The sequence below is a fragment of the Pistacia vera genome, unplaced genomic scaffold, assembly GCF_008641045.1.
Source record: "Pistacia vera cultivar Batoury unplaced genomic scaffold, PisVer_v2 Contig1267, whole genome shotgun sequence".
In the NCBI taxonomy this organism is placed as follows: Eukaryota; Viridiplantae; Streptophyta; class Magnoliopsida; order Sapindales; family Anacardiaceae; genus Pistacia; species Pistacia vera.
This window is the reverse complement of record NW_022195322.1, coordinates 13,783-36,399: the sequence shown is the minus strand read 5'-3', so window position 1 is coordinate 36,399 and position 22,617 is coordinate 13,783. Positions and strand designations below refer to the sequence as shown.

At 40.7% G+C, this 22,617-nt stretch overlaps 1 pseudogene; it reads left to right on the top strand.

Annotated features, from left to right (window-relative positions):
- Window positions 1-235: 235 nt before the first annotated feature.
- LOC116120949 lies at window positions 236-11,874 on the top strand (annotated as a pseudogene).
- Window positions 11,875-22,617: the final 10,743 nt, after the last annotated feature.

Genomic DNA, 22,617 nt, shown 5'->3' with positions numbered 1-22,617 from the left:
ATCTGTATTTTTAAGGATCTTGAGAGAGCCCTTTCTCTAGTGCTAGTCTGGTGGTGGTAGCTTTGGTGACCTCCCATCTCTCAATTCTCGGCAGGGTTTTCCCAACCTCAATCATTCCATACTACTCCCCAGAGACGTTCTCCTACGGTAACGCTGGGAGGGAACTCTTTTCCCGGGAACGAAAGCACTTAGCCAGGCTCTAGCTACAAGTTTATACCAAAGCAAAGAAAGCTGGATGGGAAATCGCTCGACTGGGGTCGAAAACATCCGATCTAGGCCGCGAAAGCGAGTTCTTTTGGATGCTTTTCAGTTTATCCTTTATTTGCTTGTACTCATCTCAATATGAAAACGAGTTCATCTACAATAATGGTTTCCATGAAGCCAATCTACAACTGGATGAAATCTCAATAATCCACCCAATGGTATATTGCAGCTAACCAACACTTCTGAGAGGCAAACTGGTCATGCTTTTTATCCATTCCCAATCAAATTCAACACATCTTCCCCTGAAACTCTTTCCTTTTCCATGAATTTTGTTTTTTCCATAGTTCCTGAATCGATTAATATTGGTGGCCATGGCATGGCTTTTGTCATCTCACCTTCGATGGACTTCAGCCAAGCCACTGAAACTTCATATTTGGGGCTCTTCAACACTAATAATGATGGCCTGTCTACAAACCACATCGTAGCGGTCGAGGTTGATACTGTACAAAGCCCTAATTTTATGACATAGATGGAAACTGTTATGCCTGGGAAATCAAGGGTTGACGTGGGAAATCACATGATGAAGCGTGACCTACTCTCGTCAGAACGGTAAGCACACGTCAGGCCTATCAGACGCTATGAAACTCCCACGTGTCCATTTCCCTGCTCCAAATCGTGTGAAATCAGCTTGGAAGGTGGACAATGTGACGTGAAGCTAGATTATGTCCTAACATTCACACCAACCCAGGGATTTAATGATGATTACTTGTATTCATCTTACTATAAAAAGAGGAAGACCCCTTTATTAAGGGGATTCAGCTATTTTTTACACTTGAACTCTCTCTCTCTCTATTGTAAACTTTGTATTTACTTTTCCCAATCATTTGTAAGTCAGTCCACTGTCGCGACCTGACCCACTATACTACTGCAAATCCGTGGATGTAGGACTTGCTACCTTAGCATCCGAACCACTTTAAAAAGCTCTCATTGCATTTATTCTACTTTCTATCCATCATCATGTGTGTCTCTTGGCCAATCAACGTTACGCACATGTCGATTAGTTGGTGTCTAAATCACATATCAACAGTTTGGCGCTAGAAGGAGGGCCGATTTAGTGTTCATCCTTCATCTGGAGAATCTCTAACCTACTGGTCCTACAGCAGCAAATGGCCCGCCAATCTGAACCTGAGCAAGCCAACCAGCACGTTGAGGGATCCCCCTGATCTAAGGGGATACCTCTTCCAGAATACTTCCAATTTCGCAAAATGCTGCGGTGGATATCCCAGCAGCTTCGCAGCTTGACCCTGCCCTTAGAAGCTACCTGGAGAGGTTCGACAATACCCTCCAAACGGTCAATCAAAGGCTGGACCGTTTGGACCAGGGCGTACCATCTAGAACAGCTACGGCGATGCAACCGCCAAAAATGCCTACAGGTCGCGCGAAAGCACGGTAAAGGAAAATAGCCCATGCTGCGAGCACTACAACGCGTAGACGTAAGGGTGAGCAAGTGGCAAAAAACAAGCCTACGGGCTCTTAAGGGCCAACGAACACAAACCATGCCCCAAGCAGGTTGCCAGCAAAGTTGAGACTCGGCGAAAAAGTAAATCTCGAGTTGTCCCATGCCACGTCACAGATGAACCCAAGCAAAAGTGCCGAGCAAGACGATTCTTATCACCGCCAGCAGAGCGATCCTAATCGCTATCATGCCGGTAGTTCCCACACCTCGCGGGGCAGTTCATACCACCGCGAGGGTCGTGAAAATACCCCGCACCATCCATTGCCTTCACACGCCTCTAGTCAGCGTGTGTCAAGAGCGGCCAGAAATGCTGGTCGAGGCGAAGAGGAGTCCGACCTCCAGACTTTCCTGAATCGTAATCGCAAAGGCCGAACTCGCATGGGTGAAAGCAATCCCCAATTGGCTCCGTTACCATAAATTAAGGAGCTACAGCGAGCTCTGGACAAGCTGAGAGAGCAGCAAAACGAGCAGGCCCAGGTCGCCTCTTCATCCCCTTTCTCTCCCGAAGTACTAGCTGTTCCACTCCCGCCAGGGTTCAGGATGCCCGACATGCGGCCGTTTGATGGGAACCATGACCCGTAGGATCATTTGTATGAGTTCAACGACCTGATGGAGCTCCACCAGGTTTCGGATCTTGCAAAATGCCGTTGTTTGGCCATGACACTGACTTCTCATGCCAAGCGGTGGTTAAGGTCGCTTCCAGCAGGATCGATCAGTTCGTGGCCTTAGATGAGCACGACGTTCCTACAACATTTCCAAGCAAATCGGAAGTTTTCGATGCCTTTGAGCTATCTCAGCAACATAAGGCAGGAAAGGGACGAATCTCTACAATCCTACATTGACCGTTTCCATAGGGAACTCAACAAAGTGGCTCATGCCCCCGAAGAGTCCATCCAAACGCTCATAATAGTTGGAGTTTGCCTGCAAATGACCTGTGGAAAGAATTACAAGCTGAGGACGATGTTTCCCTCACCAGATTTTACAACCTTGCAGAGAAATATCTCTGAATAGAGAATTCATTGGCGGCACCCCGCCGTCGCGATCACGGCACTTCGAGCAGTATGTCTGGTCAGGTGGAAAGTAGAAGAGCTGATCGTAAAGGAGACATTGATGATCAGCGAAAAGGGAAGAAACCCTGCTTCGAGCACAAAAAGTCATATGCTCCTATTCGTGACCACGACAGAATTCAGTACACTTCATTGAATGTATCCATATCTGCAATTCTTGACAAATCCGAGGAGGCCAGCCTGCTCGGTGAGCCGCCATGAAAACCCCTACTACGATCAGAAACAGCAAAAAGTACTACCATTTCCATTGGGACAATGGGCATCACATTGATGAATGCCGAGCTCTAAAGCAAGCAATCGAAGAGCTCATCAAGAAAAGGCACTTCAAGGAGTATATTGATGACTCTGCCCTAAAAGAGAATCGGGAGGAGCAAAAGAAAAAGCGTCATGATCGCAGTGGATACAGTAGTGTTAACATAATCTTCGGAGGCCCGCACCACGCAGGAAACACGCGAGGCGCACATGAAATGTACGCTCGCGAAGCATATCACGACCCGATCAGGGTAATGAACACATCGCAGCGACCACAAAAAGCTCGGAAGGAGGAGCCGATCATCTTTTGCGAAAAGGAAGCAGCTCGCCTGCACCATCCTCATGATGACGCCCTGGTGATCACGCCACTCATAGGGCGCCATAACGTCTGCAGAATGCTTGTGGACAACGGAAGCACTGTGAACATCCTGTTCCAAACTGCTTTCAAAAAAATGAACCTGAATAAGGCCGACATGAAGCCCGCCTCGATCCCCCTCTACAGCTTTATAGGAGACTATCTGATCCCCAAAGGAACAATCCAGCTCCCAGTCACGCTGGATGACTACGACGAGGTAACTAGGCTTACTGAATTCTTGGTCGTGGATTGCCATCGACCTTCAATGGAATCTTGGGGTGACCTCTTTTAAGAAGCTTCAAGGCAGTCACTTCCATATACTGCCTCAAAATGAAGTTCCCCACCCCAACAGGGATAGGGGAAGTGAGCGGATCGCAAAGCGCATCTCGCGACTGTTACGTAAGAACAGTGTAGATGGCAAGTAAAGGAAAGGGCGTTTCGCGAAGTGCGCCCCGACAGGCTATGGTGATCAGCAGGATCGAGCCGCAGCCTGGCCCAGCAGAGGATAATTTGGATCCTTGAATTCAGGAGATCCCTTCGAACGGCCCAGTTGAGGACTTGTCTGAAGTGTCAGTTGACCCGAAAGAGCCAAGCGGGATGCTAAGGGCTAGGAGCAGCCTCAACCCTCAGCTCGCATCCGAACTGATAAGCTTCTTAAGAGAAAACATTGACGTGTTTGCTTGGTCGCATGCAGATATTGTCAGGATCAGCCCGGACATTATTTGCCATGCATGAGCGATCTGATTTGCACTTGATCTGCAAGTCTGGTCATTGACAAACCTTTGTTAGCTGTTCAGAGCGCTTCATATAATCGTCAAAAAATTGTTTTTGAGAACAGAGCTTTTCCAGAGCAAGAATAACAAACTGGTAAATTTCGCCAAGAGAAGTGGAGCCAAGTTGTTTGTTCTGGGACTGCATAAGCTTGGTTGCTTCATGACTTAGGGATTCAGGAGTTGATGCCAAAAAGGCTTGCTTCATATTAGGATCATCCATACCCCTAAGTATATGATATCGTTTGACCATCTCTTTGTAATGCCTGTCAAGGTCGACGGTGAGGCCAAACCAGTTCAATAGAAAAGAAGAGCAATGGATCCGGAGCGGTATGCTGCATTAACATCAGAAGTGGAAAACCTCCTTCGAAATGGGTCCATCCGAGAGGCACTCTGCCCGACCTGGGTTACCAACCCGGTCCTAGTAAGGAAGCCAAACGGCAAGTGGTAAACCTGCGTTGATTTCAGCGACTTAAACAAGGCTTGCCTGAAAGACAGCATCCCTCTATCAAGAATCGACCAGCTCGTGGATGCCATCTCGGGGCACGAGCTGCTAAGTTTCGTGGATGCATACTTAGATATAATCAAATCCCGATGTATGAGCTAGACGAGGAGCATACGTCCTTCATTACAGACTGGGGGCTCTATTGTTACAAAGTTATGCCTTTCGGCCTCAAGAATGCTGGCGCGACCTACTAGAGGCTGGTTAACCGAATGTTCTCCGACCAAATTGGAAAAACAATGGAGGTCTATGTGGATGACATGCTGGTCAAATCCCAGGTCGCCTCAGAGCATATCGCACATCTCGCTGAGATGTTTAACATCCTTCAGCTGTACAGAATGAAGCTGAATCCTCTCAAGTGTTCATTCGGAGTATCGTCAGGAAAGTTCCTGGGGTACATGGTTAATCAGTAAGGGATAGAGATGAACCTCGAGAAGATTCAAGCTCTACTCGATATGGAGAGCCCAACCAGCAAAAAACAAGTCATGAGTCTAAATGGGCGAATAGCGGCGCTTAGTCGCTTCATATCGAGGCTAACAGACCGCTGCTTGCCATTTTTCAATATTCTGAAGGCCAATAAGAAATTCGAATGTACTCTCGAGTGCCAACAGGCGTTCCAGAGTATAAAAGAATACCTCGGGAAGCCACCTCTCCTCTCTAAGCCTCTTCCGCAAGAAATCTTGCTCTTCTATCTGTCCATCTCTCAGTTCGCAGTCAGTGCAGCTCTAGTACAGGAAGAGGAAAAGGCACAATGGCCAGTGTACTATGCGAGCAAGCGCCTGTCAGATGCCGAGATGTGGTATCCAGAAATGGAACGATTAGCCTATGCCCTGCTGATCGCGTCCAGAAAGTTAGAACCTTACTTCCACGCCCATACGATCCATGTAATGACTAATTACCCCCTTAGGCAGGTACTCCAGAAACCAGAAGCCTTGGATAAACTGCTCAAATGGGCCATAGAATTAAGCCAATTTGACCTAAAGTACAAGCCCAGTCGACCATCAAAGGGCAAGCTGTTGCCGACTTCATCTCAGAATTTTCCTATCTTCCAAGCGAACAACAGCCCAGCGAAGTTATCTAGAAAAGTATTTAGAACCTATTGACCTGGAACCTCTATGTCGACAGGTCATCAAACAGAAAAAGAGCCGGTGTGAGTTTTCTCCTTGTAAGCCCCGAGGGGGCTCGAATTTATGGTATTCTCCGGTTCGGATTTAAAACGACCAACAATGAAACTGAGTATGAAGCCCTGCTCGCCGGGTTGCGACTTGCCAAAGAAATGAGTGCAATCGCGATTAGCGTCTACAGCAACTCTATGCTGGTCTTCAACCAAATTTTAGGGGAATATCAAGCAAAGGAAGAAAGCATGGTCCACTATCTAAAGGAAGCTAAGGCCGCTCTTGGGTCATTCAAACATTTTGAAATCACTCAGATTCCCAGAGATAGCAATTCTATAGCGGACGCAGCTTCTTCTTTGGATTCAAAAGCTCCAAATAACATTCCTGTTAGGTTCGTCGATGCTCCAACTATCAGCTCAACTGAACAGGTCGTAAGTGTGACTCAACTGGACTCCTAAATGACTCCCATTTTCCAGTACCTCAAGGATGGGACCTTGCCAAACGACAAGGTCAAGGCAAGGGTCCTGCGAGCAAGATCTGCTCGTTACACACTCATTAAGGACCAACTGTACAGGAGAGGATTCAGTGCCCCTCTCATCTGATGTGTAACCAATGATGAGGCATATTATATCATGAGAGAAATCCATGAAGGGATATGCGGTAATCACACCACTGCATGATCTCTCGTGAACAAGGTTGTTTGCCAAGGGTATTATTGGCCCTAAATCCAAGAAGATGCCCACAATTTTGTTAAGAGGTGTGACAAGTATCAGCGGTTCGTGAACATTCCGCGAGTTCCCTCTCACGAGCTGATAACAATGTCTAGCCCCTGGCCATTTTTCATGTAGAGGATCGACCTTATCGGTCCCATGCCAGTCGAAAAAGGAGGAGTCAAGTATGCCGTGGTCGCGGTAGATTATTTCACAAAATGGGTGGAAGCTGAACCGCTGGCCGCGATCACGACCAGAAAGCTAAAAGACTTCGTTTTCAAGAATATAGTGTGCCATTACGGAATTCCTCACACCCTCATTTTGGATAATAGAAAGCAATTCGATAACGAGGAGTTCAAGCAGTTCTGCGACGAGCTGGGCGTCCTTTAAAAATTTGCCTCAGTCGCCAGACCATAGGCAAATGGCCAAGTTGAAGCTGTCAACAAGACCATCAAGCACACTCTAAAGGCCAAGCTTGGGGCAGCCAAAGGAAATTAGGCTGACGATCTCTCTGAAGTCTTATGGGCGTACAAGACAACTTTGAGAACCTCCACCTCAGAAACGCCTTTTTCGCTAGCCTATGGCTGCGAAGCAATGATTCTTGTAGAGGTAGGAACTGGTTCTATCCGGAAAGACTTGTACGATGAGGTTGAGAATGAAGCATTTATGAGGGCAAATCTGGATCTTATTGAAGAGCACCGCAGCAAGGCTTCGCTAAGGATAGCAGCCTACCAATAACATGCAAAGAGGTTCTTCGATTCAAAGGTCAAGCGAAAAGACTTCCAAGTCGGAGACCTTGTGCTAAAAGAAATTCTACTTGGAACCAGGGAGCCAAGTGCGGTTTACTAGGACCTAACTGGGAAGGTCCGTATCGGGTCGATAAGTTGATCAGACCGGGAACTTACCATCTCAAAATGTTGAACGGTTCCAAAGTACCCCGAGCTTGGAATACCGAGCACCTCCAGCCATACTATCAGTAATCCCGAACTCAGCTCTCATTGTAAATTAGTTTTTGATTTTGTTAGTTCCCTTTATTGTAAAGTATTATTCTGTTCGCTGGAAAACAGTTCGCATTTATTCTGTTCGCTTGTAACAATTCGCATGTAATATTGCCTATGTAAAACTGATTGTAAACTGCACTTATGTATAATAAAGCGAACAGCAATTGAGAGCAAAATGTATTTTCATTTATTTATAACAAAAATTGTTTAAGACCCTATTCCAATGGAGTCGGTCTCATTGCGTTATGCCTGGTCGGAGGGATCCTTCGAAGCAAGACTCGAACCCGCTGCCTAGTCGGATCCTCCGGTGGCCGCTACTGCTTGATCATCTTCCTCCGCCAAGATCCACAAGGTCTTTTGCCATCCCTTTGGGAGGTCAGAAATATCCAGATCTGGGTTCTTTGGTCGCAGGGTATAAATGGATCTGATTGCCCAGTCGGCAGCCTTATCCTCGATCTCCTTTGACTGGATCCATATTTCTTCGGTCAATGAAGCAATTTTTTCCCGACTCTCCTGGAGTTCGGCCTCGAGAGCTAGCCTTTCCTTTTCGGAGGCCTTCCTTTCTTGTTCAGCTCGCTAAGCCCATATGGAGGTCGTCTGGAGCTCTTGGTCCTTCTCTCCGACCTCTTTAGAGAGCCTAGCGGTTGTCCTCTGAAGCTCTTTTACTTCCTCTGCAAGTCGTTCGAGCTCTGCCTTTTGGAAGTCAACTGTCCGCATAGCGGCATCCTTTTGGTTCAGGTACCTGTTCGCCGCTTCAAATGCTTGTGTTCTTTCCACTTCGATGATCTCTAGGTTGTGTTTGAGCTTCGCAACCTCCTCTTTTAGATCATTTGTCCCCTATGCGGCCCCCAGACGAGCCTTCTCCATCGACATCCTCATCGCAAGTAAAGCCTGCGAGCAAGAAGTTAATTAGAATGAAAATGGCGGACAAAGTTTAAGAACAGTTCGTTTACCTTGCTTAGATGCTGGAACGATGTGGTCATCAGGTCATCGCCCGTATCGACAAACTCATCATATGACTCTGATAGCCCACACTCAAGCAGAGAATAGACTATCAACTGCAGGTATTCGGGCAGACTCCCCAAGGAATCCAGCACTGGTGTGCCTTTCGCCTTGTCGACAGCAATTGCATTGTCCGCAGGTTCCTTACCTGACCTCCTTCTTGAGTCCTGTAGCGACCTTAAGGGTTCTCCCTCAGATTTGGTCTCTGACTCGTCGACCTGAATCTACTTCCTCTTCTTCGACCACTGGGCAAGAGCCTTCTGCCTCGGGCGAGCAGGTGGTGGCTGAGCGACCTATTCTGTCCTGGTCGTCTCTTGCTCAGGACGGGACTGGGAAGGCGCAGCTATTCGCATCAGTTGTGCCATTATGGGGTGAGCAGCTTAGGCCTCCCTTTCTCTCCTCGATCGAGGGAAGTCAAACGGCTCGTCGGGGGATGCTCGGACTCTTTCGAAGGCATGATCGCTGCATGCAAGTACATTAGTAACTAAGCAAAAATTACTATATGACTAGAAGGGAATCAGTGTAACTTACGTTTTGGGGACTCCAAAGACGCGTTGTTATTAAAAAAATCGTACTTCCGTAAGTTCGCGGTCGTCACGAGCTTCCTCGCGTCCCGACTTTCCTTGGGAAGGACTCGAAAAGACACGAGCCTGTCTGGGTCGGCGAGTAGGTCTTGGCTAGTCGTCTTATTAGCTGCAAAAGAATGCAGATCGTTATAATATAGGAAACGTACAGCCGATAAACCTAGTGAAGAAGAACCTACTTGGTATCTGAAAGCGGTAGTAACCGTCGTAGCAAAAAAAGAAGAACTTCGTCTCGTAGGCCCTCGCATTGCTGGGATAGCTATGTATCCCTTCGGCAATGGTAGGTCGCTGGGACAAGTAATAGGAGTCCTTGTCCTTACTTTTTTTTTAAATAATAGGCGACGCCGAGCTCCACCGCCGTTAGCTCACCCAAGCCACTCTCGCGGCACGCGATGTGTATCGTGACGGCGATGACATACGCGTTTGGCGTCAACTGCATCGGTGCGATCCCGAAGTGATCCAGGACCGACCTAATAAAAGGATGGAAAGGAATCATCCCTCCACCCTTGAAGATCTCTTCAGAGATCGCAGCTAGGCCATCGGAAGGATGCCGCAACGACCGGGTGTTGTTGAGGAACACCTCTGCGCGGACGTCGAACTGTCTTTTTATCCTCTCGAACTCTTCTCGGGTGAGAACCGAGAAGACATCAAGGGATGCATCTGCGGGAACGTCCCTCGAAGACGAACTGACTCCTTCCTCGAGTCTGGACGTCGAAGGTTCCATTCCACAGTCTGTAACACCAATAGACAGAAGGTCATTTTAGCCATCACATGTTGCCCCGCATGGCAGCATGGAACAAATTCTCTAAACCCTAACAGCAACTCGAGCCGCCATCCATGGCTTAAGCCCAACGCTGGCGTCGTGTCTCTGATGAAACACCAGGAGACCCAACGCCATTTCACCCCCAAAATAAAGAAAAAAAAATACCTTACCTTCTAGGGCATGTAACCAAGGACGGTTCTTGTTTCAGATATCGGAGAGATGCCAATCGGAAAAGATGAACGTTCGGTTTGTAAAGATTTTTTGCTCGAGGCAGAAGGGATTCTGGTGGCATCATCTGAAAAATTTGGGCTTTTATATGGACTGTGAACCGACGGTTACCACCCCTCAGAATCAAAATGACAGCCTTCTCTCTGTATCCGCATTAAATGCGCCCCACGTCGCATTCAATGCTGTGCTAAGGGTTGTCATTTCGAGTGTGTCGTGCAATTAATGCTCTGTTAAAATAACGCTGGGTCAGCACACAACGCATTTAATGCACATGCCAGACACTTTAACACGTGTAGAGTGCCCGACAGCGCAGGAACAGGCTCATTGAATCTCCAACCCTAAGGCACGGTAAGAAACACCCGATGAATCCAGGTCGCCAAGGTGATGATTGCCAGGTCGTTTGGGCAAAGTTTGTGCGAGATCGTGTTCGCAAAAGGCCCCGTCCCGAGCTTCTTCCATTCAAGTCGAAATTACCAGAACCTCCAATTGCAGTATGACTTAGTTTCCAGGGTTCGATCCTCAAACCTTAAAAACTAGGGGACTTCTGTTATGCCTGGGAAATCAAAGGTTGACGTGGGAAATCAAGGGTTGACGTGGGAAATCACGTAATGAAGCGTGACCTGCTCCCGTCAGAATGGTAAGCACACGTCAGGCCTATCAGACGCTATGGAGCTTCCACGTGTCCATTTCCCTGCTCCAAATCACGTGAAATCAGCTTGGAAGGTGGGCAATGTGACATGAAGCCAGATTATGTCCTGGCATTCACACTAACCCATGGATTTAATGATGATTACTTGTATTCATCTTGCTATAAAAAGAGAAAGACCCCTTCATTAAGGGGATTCGGCTATTTTTTACACTTGAGCTCTCTCTCTCTCTATCGTAAACTTTGTATTTATTTTTCCCAATCATTTGTAAGTCAGTCCGCTATTGCAACCTGACCCACTATACTAATACAAATCAGTGGACGTAGGACTTGCTACCTTAGCATCTGAACCACTTTAAAAAGCTCTCATTGCATTTATTCTACTTTCTATCCATCATCACGTGTGTCTCTTGGCCAATCAACGTTACACACGTGTCGATTAGTTGGTTTCTAAATCACGCATCAACAGAAACCATGTGGGAATTGATGTGAACGGCTTGATTTCGTATGAATCTGCTTCAGCAACTTATTATTCGATTGAAGAAGGGAAGAACAAAAGGTTGGTGCTCATGAGTGGAGATCCAATACAAGTTTGGATAGACTACGATGGTGCTGAAAAATTACTCAATATGACTCTCTCTCCTATTCGAATCGCAAAACCAGAAAAACCTCTCTTGTCAACACCCTCAATCTTTCTGAAGTTCTCTTGGACTCTATGTATGTCGGTTTCTCAGCAGCAACTGGCACAATTACAAGTTGCCATTATATTCTAGGATGGAGCTTCAACAGAAGCGGACAAGCACAAAACCTTGATTTCTCCAAGCTTCCCCCTGTTCCTGCGCATGGGAAAGCAAGTAAGAAGCCTGGACTACTGATGATTATTTTGAATGTAGTAGCAGTGCCTGTGTTGTTGATAATAGGCATTGTAGCTGCTTATATTGGAAGGAAAAAGAAATATGAAAAAGTATGTGAAGACTGCGAAAGGGAATATGGTCCTCAAAGGTTCCCCTATAAGAATCCCTATAAAGCAACCAAAGGTTTCAAGGACAAAGAACTTATTGGAAAAGGAGGTTTTGGAAAGGTTTATAGAGGCGTCCTTCCTTTTAATGAACAAATCGCAGTCAAGAGAGTCTCTTACGATTCGAAACAATCGAATTGAATTCAATATGTCCATTCTTTCTCTGACATTTCTTCGAAATGGTCGGCTTTGCATTTTTTCTAGGTTGATTATTATTTCTCATGAGGTTTCAATGCTTTCTAATTACCACCACATGCTTTCAGAAAGCCTCAAAACCTCCCCTCATGTTTCCAATTTCTGCAACTACCTCCTCACTACACCGATTTCTAACACCAAGATCTTAAAATTAACGAGCAAATAAGTCTTTACACAACTAAAAGAATTTAAAAGCCAAAATTTTAATACAACAAAATATTTAGAATATTTGAATTTTCAAAATAAGTCAAAAATTAGAAAATAATTTAGTATAAAAGATGATGAAATATGGAAACGTGTTGATATTCATGCTGAGAATTGAGATCAAGCCTTCTTTAATTTACATTTATTCTATTAATTGTTGTAATATTTTGTAATTAATACTTTATAGTATTTTCTTTACTGTATTATTTACTTTCCATTATTGTATTCACAGCCATTGTATGATTTGGATGATGTACTCATTACAAGATAACAATTACAAAAAATCTCTCTTTGCTTGATATTCTTAGTCCTTCATTTCTGCCACTTTATCAAGCTTCTTTTGTAGGCATTCATCGGCAATCTTCTGCCTCTTTTGCCACCTTTTATCTCAAACTCTGACATGGTATCAGAGCATTTCTTTTGCTTCAGCCCAAAATTTTTTATAAGCCACTGTTTTCCTGAACCTGCAAAACAAGGCAATAGGATTAGATTATTCTCCACCACCACTAAATGGACCTAACCAAAACACCCATGGAACCAGACTCAGAGTCCACAACCACAAACCCAACTGGCCCAACTCATCCAACTGGCCCAAACAATCAAACGAACCCAACTCATCCAATAGGCCCAAACACCAATCAGATCCAACCCATCAAACTGAGCCCAATTACAATCTCGAATCCAATTTCCAAGCCAAACCATTTCTATTCGAGTTCATGGGTCAAAACCCTAACCCGATACGGGTCAAAATCCCTACCCAATCTTCCAGATTCTTCCTGCTGCCACCAGTCAATCAGAACTAGGGGATGCCTTTTTTTCACCAGTTTCCGATTGATCGGAGCTTGTGCTCATTAAACAGCCTCTAACCGGAACCCAAAACTATGCCACCTAGGCCAAAGACTTCTGGCGTGCTCTAATCACCAAAAACAAGGAAGGGTTCATCAATGGAACCCTCCCTTAGCCCACTGAACCCCATCTTTCCCAACACTAGATACGGTACAACGCACTTGTTCGTGCCTGGATCAGTAACTCTCTGACCTAGGAGAATGCTGTCGACTTGCCCTAACTGAGAATGCCCAGGAAATGTGGGCCAACATCCGAGAGATGTATGGCCAATTGGATCTCAAAAAGATCTTTACTTTGCGCAAATCTCTTCTTGAAATCTGTTAGCACAACCTGTCAATTACCACATATTTGAATCGCTTTTCGGCGATTTGGAATGGACTCGACGCTGTGAAGAACCGATTGAAGGGCCATCATTGATTCTTTAATAGATCAAGCGCATTAAGGATCAAGAAAGGCTGATTCAATTTCTGATTGGGTTGAATGACAGCTTCTTGTCGTTTCTAACTCATATGCTTGTGACATCGCTGGCGCCATCCCTCCGTCACACCTACCATTTGGCATTGTTAGATTAGAGCCAAATATCGGCCTCTTCTGACTTACAAATCGTTAACGATGTTGTATCTTTTGCCATCTCTCCATAGCTCCGACAGGAGAGCAAAAATGGCGACAATAAAAGGCGGCTAGGGGAAAATGGAGGAGATAAGTTTAATTTATATGGCAAGATGAATGGTCCAGATTAGGCCTCCCAATCCAATGGCTCAAAATCAATGAGCTCTTTTAGGCTCACTAATGGCACCGGCCTAAGTTTTATTGCTGGCCCAATTGCTCCAACTAGCCCAGTCACATCTTTTAATTCATCTCATGGGCAATCCAAGTCCAATAAAAATGGCTATTGCGATTATTGCAAATGAAGAAAACATACGAGGGACACATGCTGGAAATTACATGGCTGCCTCCACAACCAAAGATTTGGATTTACTACTGCCACTCAAGTAAGTAACCCTATCCAACCCCTATGTTTAGTCCAGAACAATATCAACAGATCCTGCAGTTGCTCGATTCAACCCCACAAGCCAATACCATGACTTACGCAGGTACAATTTTTTGTTCAAATATTACTAAAGAAGATATTTGGATAATTAATTCAGGGGCCAATGACCACATAGTTTGCCATCCCGAACATTTTTCCTACACATCTACTATAACACATACATTAGTTCATATGCCCAATGGTACATATGCCCCAGCCACACAATTAGGGACAGTCCGTCTTAACAAGCACTTAGTCCTTTGAAATGTCTTGTTTGTTCCTAATTTCCATTTCAACCTTATATCTGTCTCTAAATTGTGTCAAGATAATGATTGTGTTTTAAAATTATTTCCTAACAAATGTGAGTTTCAGGATCGTTCGACTGGGAGTCTAATTGCCTCGGGTAAATTCCACCATGGTCTTTATTACTAGATAGGTGATTCTGATGCAAAAACTCTCAATCTTGTATTACTAAAAATAAAGTTTCCTTATGTAATACTAATTTTAATAAAACTTCCTTTATTTTGCACCAAAGTCTAGGGCATAGTGCCTTTGTTCCACAGCCTAATTGTCTTATTTGCCCTCTTGCAAAACAGCCCTGCACAATGTTTCCAAAACACACACGTTCCACCACACGCGTCTTTTCCCTAGCCCATATGGACATATGGGGTCCATATCACACACCCAATCACGGTGGATCTAGATTTTTTCTAACCATTGTTGATGATTATTCAAGGAGAACTTGGATCTATCTCATGCAATATAAAACACAGACAATCACTCACGTTAAACACTTTTTATCCATGGTCAAAACCTAGTTTGATTTTTTGGCTCAACGAATTAGAACCGATTGTGCCCGGGAATTCTTTAACACACATAGTTCCACCTTGTTTTCTTCTCTTAGTATTATCCATGAGAGTTCCTATGTCTACACCCCTAAACAAAATGGGATAGTTGAACGAAAACATAGACACCTCCTAGAAGTTGCATGTGCCTTAAAACACCAAGCCAACATTCCACTCACCTTTCGGGGCGAATGTGTGGTCACAGCCACCTACCTGATCAATCAGATGCCAAGTCAGGTTCTCCATGGAAAGACATCTTATAAGCAGGTTTATAGATAGGACCACTTTTGATTAATCTTTCCAGTCTCCACCTATTTTGATGGATCCATCCGATGACACTCCTTCAGGGTTGTATTACACCATGCATCCCCTTTAAGATCAAAGATCCTCGATGACATCATCAGAATATGATCCAGGGCCTCCTAATTCTTCTCCAAAAGAATAGCACAATAGTTCACCTCCACCTTTGGACATTGTTCCCATAATCCCTGCTTCTCCTCCAAGACGATCCACCAAGGCCACTCATCCACCTATTTGTACCGAAGACTATGACTATCCTACCATTCAGGGAAAAACAAGTACCCTTTGCCTTGCTTCCAATTATGTTACTTATAACATACTATCTCTTGTCCACAGGATCTGTATCAGTCAAATATCAGCCCAACAGGGACCTACATGCTATTCTGATATTGTTTCCCATGCTCACTGGCACCAGGCCATGGCTGATAAACTCAATGCTCTGTCTCAGAATCACACCTGGGACCTTATTCCATGCCCTCCTCATAGAAAGCCAATTGGTTATAAATGGGTTTACAAAATCAAGCACCGTTCCGATGGATCTATCGAGTGATACAAAACCCATCTCTTTGCAAAAGGTTTTACTCAAAAAGAAGGCTTTGATTATCAAGACACCTTTTTCCTGATAGCCAAACATGTCACTGTTCAAGCCTTCTTATCCATTGCTGCCATCCAAGACTGGCCTCTTCACAAATAATGTCTTTCTACATGGAGATCTTCATGAGGAGATCTACATGGATCTTCCTCCTGGACTTCATAGACAGGGGGAGAATATGGTATGTCATTTATGTAAGTCCTTGTATGGTTTAAAACAAGCATCCCGCCAATGGAACACAAAGTTCATAGAAGCCTTAACAAACATAGGATTCACTCAATTAAAACATGACTACTCCCTCTACACTTGGCATAAAGGTACCACCTTCATTGCTCTTATTATTTATGTAGATGACATTCTAATTACTGGCAACAATAAGAATGGAATTTGTACCCTAAAAGAGCATCTTAATAAACATTTCAGTATGAAAAACCTGGGAGAGCCAAAGTATTTCTTGGGTATTGAGATTGCACGTTCCCCGACAAGTATTTCTCTGAGCCAAAGGAAATATGTTTTAGAGCTTGTGTCCGATTCCAGGCCTTTTGCCTACAAACCCAACATCATACATGTGGAACAAAACATTAAACTCACATCCAAACAGTATGACCATGAAACAAAATCTACAGAAGAAGATCCTCTATTACAAGACCCATCACTTTATCAGAGACTCGTAGGGTGACTCATTTATTTCACCATGACAAGACCTGATATAAGTTATGCGGTTCACATATTGAGTCAATTCATGCATGGTCCAAAACAGTCCCACATGGATACAGCGATCAAGGTTCTTAAGTATTTAAAAGGATGTCCGGGCCTAGGACTCTTTTTACCTCAAGATGGGAATTTAGACATCACCGCATATTGTGATTCAGATTGGGGTATATGCCTTATGACCAAAAAATATATTACAGGATTCTGCATTAAGTTTGGAGGATCTCTCATATAATGGAAAAAAAAAAAAAAAGACAGTCAACTATATCTCTTTCATTAGCCGAAGCAGAATACAAAGCCATGGCGAAAAAAACTTGTGAAATTATTTGGATCCTCAGATTGCTAGAGGACTTAGGGGTACAAAAAGGGAAACCAGTCACTTTATACTGCGATAATAAAGCAGTAAATGATATCGCCGCAGATCTGGTTTTTCATGAAAAGACCAAACACATTGAGATTGACTGTCATTTTGTCAGGGAAAAGATCCAGGAGGGGATCATCAAGACCATGCACATACGGACTTCAGAACAATCGGCAAACATCTTCAGTAAGCCTTTGTGTGGCCGCCAACATTCTTATCTATTATGCAAGCTTGGGATTTTGGACATATACAAACCACCAGCTTGAGAGGGAGTGATGAAATATGGAAACGTGCTGATATTCATGCTGAGATCAAGCCTTTTTTAATTTACATTTATTCTATTAATTGTTGTAATATTTTGTAATTAATACTTTATTGTATTTCCTTTACTGTATTATTTACTTTCCATTATTGTATTCACAACTATTGTATAAATTGGCTAATGTACTCATTACAAGATATACAATTACGAAAAACTTCTCTCTTTACTTGATTTTCTTTGGCCTTTATTTCTGCCACTTTATCAAGCTTCTTCTATAGGCATTCTTGGCCAATCTTCGGCCTCTTTTGCCACCTTTCATCTCAAACTCTGGCAAAAGACTCCCCAAGATCAAGAACACCCCAACTCCAAAACCAACATGCTCCACCCTAGGGGTGTTCAAAAGTCGGTTAACTACTTTTTTTAACTGAAACTAGTTTTTCAGTTTGAAAAAATTTTCGAACTGAAATCGAACCAGTTCGGAGGGAAAACCGGTTTTCCCTTTTTTTTTATAGAACTTATTTTTTTTATTTTTTCTTAAATGAAATTGTAAATATAAACAATACATATCCAAATAAAAAATAAATATTCACACATATCCATTGACCACTACTAACAATATATTAAAAAAAAATTATTTAATAGATAATATAATATATTATTATTTTTTATTTAATATATAATTTTTATTTTATATATATATATTTGTAAAACCGGTTCAAAAAACCGGTTTTGGTGCAATAGATTAATTATCTCAATTGGATGTTTCTAAAAACTGGGTTTTGATGATTGTGGGTTTTTCTTTGTTATTTTCTGGAATTTTTTGTTTGCTGAGGATTGGATTTTGATTTTCGATAATTTTGTTTCATTATAGTAGATGAAGATTTTTATATGGATGGTAGCTAATTTTGATGATATAATAGGAGGGATTTGATTTAAATTTATTAATTAGTTAATAAATTTTATTATATGTAAAACTATATTCATGACTCTTGAAGTTGAAAATCAGTTTATTCTATAACATATAGATCGTTTAGAGTAAGTGACTTATTTGAACCAACCAAATTAATTAATTTACAAGAAATTATATTAAATAATCCTAATTTCATAATTTGAAAGTTTTTACATTCTATAATCATTATTTTCATCCAAACCCAAAATTAACCTTACATGTATAAACCCTTTTCAAACGGTCAACTTTTTACACTACTCCAGAGGGGTTTATTGCGTGCTAAACGTCCAATGCAGAAGCTCGATAGTGCGTGATATACCCCGAGTTCAGCATGTTGCACAATCCTTATCTGACAAATATATCTCAAATCATACTATGTTAGGGGCGTAATCAGTTGGGATTAAAACAGAAACATAAGAGAAGGGGAGTGAGAAGAGAATAGAAGTTTGGGACTTGAAGAATTTAATATTCTTTTCTTGGAATCAGACAAATACATTGTCATGTATGACTCTATGGAGGTGTTTGGTTGAGAGTTTATATAAGATTATTCGGATTAAGTCATCTTATATGACTTGATTACTACATTTGGTTTGTCAAGTAATATAAGATTCCAGTAATTTTCAAATATTAATAGTGGTTACTGTTGGTAATATTTGAGGTAATCTAATTACTTTCATTTTCTTAAGTATTGTAAAATTACTTGGATAATATTTTTTTTTTTTTTTACAATTTTATCTCTTATTAATAAAATTTTAGGACAATAATACCTTTTTTTTTAATTTATTTACATGAATCTTGTTTTTACCATTTCACCCCATTTAATTAATTTTTTTAACAACCTGAAATCAAAACAAATTTCAGCTTACCCAACCCATCACCCCCACCCCCACCCACCTGTTGCCACCAGCCAAACCACCGCTAGCCATCGCAAGAGTCGTTGGAAGTCACCTAGAGTCACCATGAGCAGCCCATCGTGACCGAGAGGCCCCGATATGATCTTTTCTAGCCATACTGATGGCCGAAAACGGCCATATCAGGCCAGATTGATTAACGGCCAGACCCTTGGCCTTTTATCAACCAAATCTTGCCAATAATGGCCAAGGCCGTGGCCGTTAACACCCAGATTGATGGTCAAAATAGATCTAACCATTTCCGGCTAAAGCTAGCCTAATATGGCTGTTTTCGGCCATCAATCCAGAAATGGCCATATTAGAGCCTCGTCGTCACGGTGAGCTATCATGGCAACTCTTGTGGAGACTTTTGACGATGGTTTGCGATGGCGACAAGGAGTGGGGGTGATTTTGTCATAAATTAAAGTTTTATATAAACGATGGTATTTTAGCTAAATCTGAAATATTGGGGGTTAAAAAAATTATTCAAAAATTATTAATAAAAATAATATTATATTAATATTTAAAAAGAGGATAATTTAGTAATTTAAATAACATACCTATTAATTTATTCCCCCTAACCAAAGATATTAATATAACATATTCATCAACTAACCAAACATATTTTTTAAAGATTTCTAGTAATCTTCAAGATAATATAAAATTCTAGTAATCTAACATTCCGTAAACCAAACGGCCCTATTTACAATATGAATAAACTTTTATTTATGGGAAACCCCAGCTAATAGCCTTGGCAATACCCCAAATAATAGCTTAATTTTATTTATGGGAACCCCAAGGTCCCCAACTAATAGCCTTGATAATACCCCAAATAATAGTTTAATTTTATTTATGGGAAACCCCAACTAATAGCCTTGACAATACCCCAAATAATAGTTTAATTCTCTAATAATAATCCATAGACCCTGGCAGATTTCTTGCTCTTTTAGACCCGCGTTCACCGTTCTTAACATATTATATTCCAAAAACAAAAGTGCTTGTTGGATCAATTGTTTCCAATAAAATAGGGGTGTATTTGACTTTTCACATTGTGATTTATGTATAAAAAAAATTCTATTTATCCTTGTTGAATTAAAAAGTAAAAAATAATAATTTAACTGTGAAAGAGATAATGATTTTCAAATTTCATTTAATTCTCTCTCTCATCATTAAGTCTGAAAATCAAATTTCAATGAGATATTTTCAAAACATTGGATTTGTTACCAAAATCCAATACTCTAATTTAATTATATGATAAGAGTAATTATACACTTGACTCATACCAACAATTATAATTTTAATTATAATCAAAACATTTGTAATAAAAGTTCAATTTCAAACAATATCTTCATTGTTGCCAAAAATTACTTTCAATACCGCGTTTCGCTCTCTGGATTCCATAGTTCCCTTCCAAATCGAACAATGAATAATGTTTTTCTTTCGACACGAAAATTTGCACTTACTAATAAAAAAAGCCATACCAAACGAAATATGAACACTTGTATTACAATGGTTGGCTTAATCGAATTTTAAGTTGTCTATGCATAGATAAAAAAATCTCTTATACAAAATCTATTAAAATTCTCTAATAGAGATCAATAAATATATGAACACTTGAATAATACAGTGGTGGAGCAATGCATAGCCCATAGCCCACCATTCATTGTCTAGATACCCTTCGACTATCTTGCAAAAGGATGTGTCACATTCTTTGAATAGAGATCAATAAATATATTAATATTTTCGTTCATTTTTTAAATTAATTCAATCTAATTTTATTAAACAACTACAGAGAAAATGACTTTTATTATAATGACATGGCATACTCATTCTATACGAGACTTTATACTTTATTACTTGTATAAATATATATTAAAACATTCTATAAGGGACTTTTCACACGTAATATTGTATATATATAGATATATATAATCATGATTTAAGGTGACTAAGAGTATTTAAAAAAAAAATACTTTGCTATCAATATTCGGAATACATATACATAAAACATTGATATACAGAAAACATTTTTTTTACAACCTTCTTTATTTTATCCACACAACATTCATAGCAATATACAGAAAATATTTTTTTATCCAACTTTCTCTTTTTTATCCACACAACATTCATATCAATATACATAAAATATTTTTTATCCAGCTATATCTATTTTATCCACAGAACATTTAGATCAGTTACAAAAAACCATTTTCTATCCAGCAGCTATTTTATCACAATATGAACTAACATATTCATTTGTTGGCAAAAATGAGATAAAGAGGTGTGCCTTTGTATGAAAATGTGTTGAAGATTCTTACACTTGCAATAAGGGATTACATTTGCAACTTTGGGAGATAAGAGTAATACTACACATACAACATTTTTATACAACATTTTTCATACAACATTATATGGCAAAATATGATTGACTGGTTTTAAATTAAAATTAAACTTTTACCCAATCATCTTTTGCCACATAATATTGTATGAGAATATTGTATATATAATATTATTCAGGAGATAAAACGACTACCTTTACATGTTTTTTTTAAAGCAATTTAATTATTATAATAAATTAATTCTTACTTTTCAACTTTCCAATAAATTAATTATTACAATAAAGTAATTTGAATTTTAGGATCTCTATTATTAGAAACATTGAAGTAATAATTACTTCTCTCTCATCATTTCAAATATCAATAGTGTAAATTATTTTCCCTAAAGAAAGGGTTTAGGAGCCAAAAATAATTTTATTTTATTAAAAGGTAAATTTATAAATTTACTTTCCCAAAAAAGTTTTTGATCCGATGAATTGATTCAAATAGCACTACTCTTCCAAAAATTATATCTCAAATTATGTGTCATCATATATGATATTAACTTATGAATATATTATTGATGTGTTGAATGGTATCTCAACATCGATGACACAACATTTGAGATGTCATTTTGGAGATGTGTAACATTACTCTTCTATGTATTACCTTGACTTTTTAGACTGTTTAATAAATATAATCCTTGAAAATACAATATTGATAGGTAATTTATGCATAAAAACATTTTTATATAATATGATAAAAGAGGATTGATGGATGTTAAATTAAAAATAAACTTTCACCAAATTATTTTTTGTCACATTATATTATATGAGAAATATTGTATGTATAGTATTATTCTATTGATACGATGAATGACCACATAAGGCAATAGGAAAACTACTTCCCTTTTTTTTTTACAAATTACAATTTGACATTTTTTTTTAATTGATTTTGTTGATACATAAATTTGCATCAATTAGAGTGATTCGATCAACCTTGGCATGATCGAAACTGATGTGTACGTGATTACGGATAATCAACGTTGAACAAGTAATGAATGCAATAAAGTAAATAGCAAAAAGATTTTTAAAGTGGTTCGGCAAGGTAAACTCTTGAGCCTATGTCCACTGTTCTTGTATTTATTGTGAGAGCTTACAATAAGAGTTCTATGAAAATTTTGTAACCTCTTTCTAATCATTGGAGGGGATTTATATACAATATTTGTACAAAGAAAACAATGAAAATAAATGGATTACAATTTATTTGAAATATAACTCCAATATTCTCACGATTGAGCGTTACGATTGAGTGAAAATTGAGGTCAATCTGATTCCTCCTGAGATATCTAGGATCTGGAGCTATCTAGGAATTGGTTTAATGA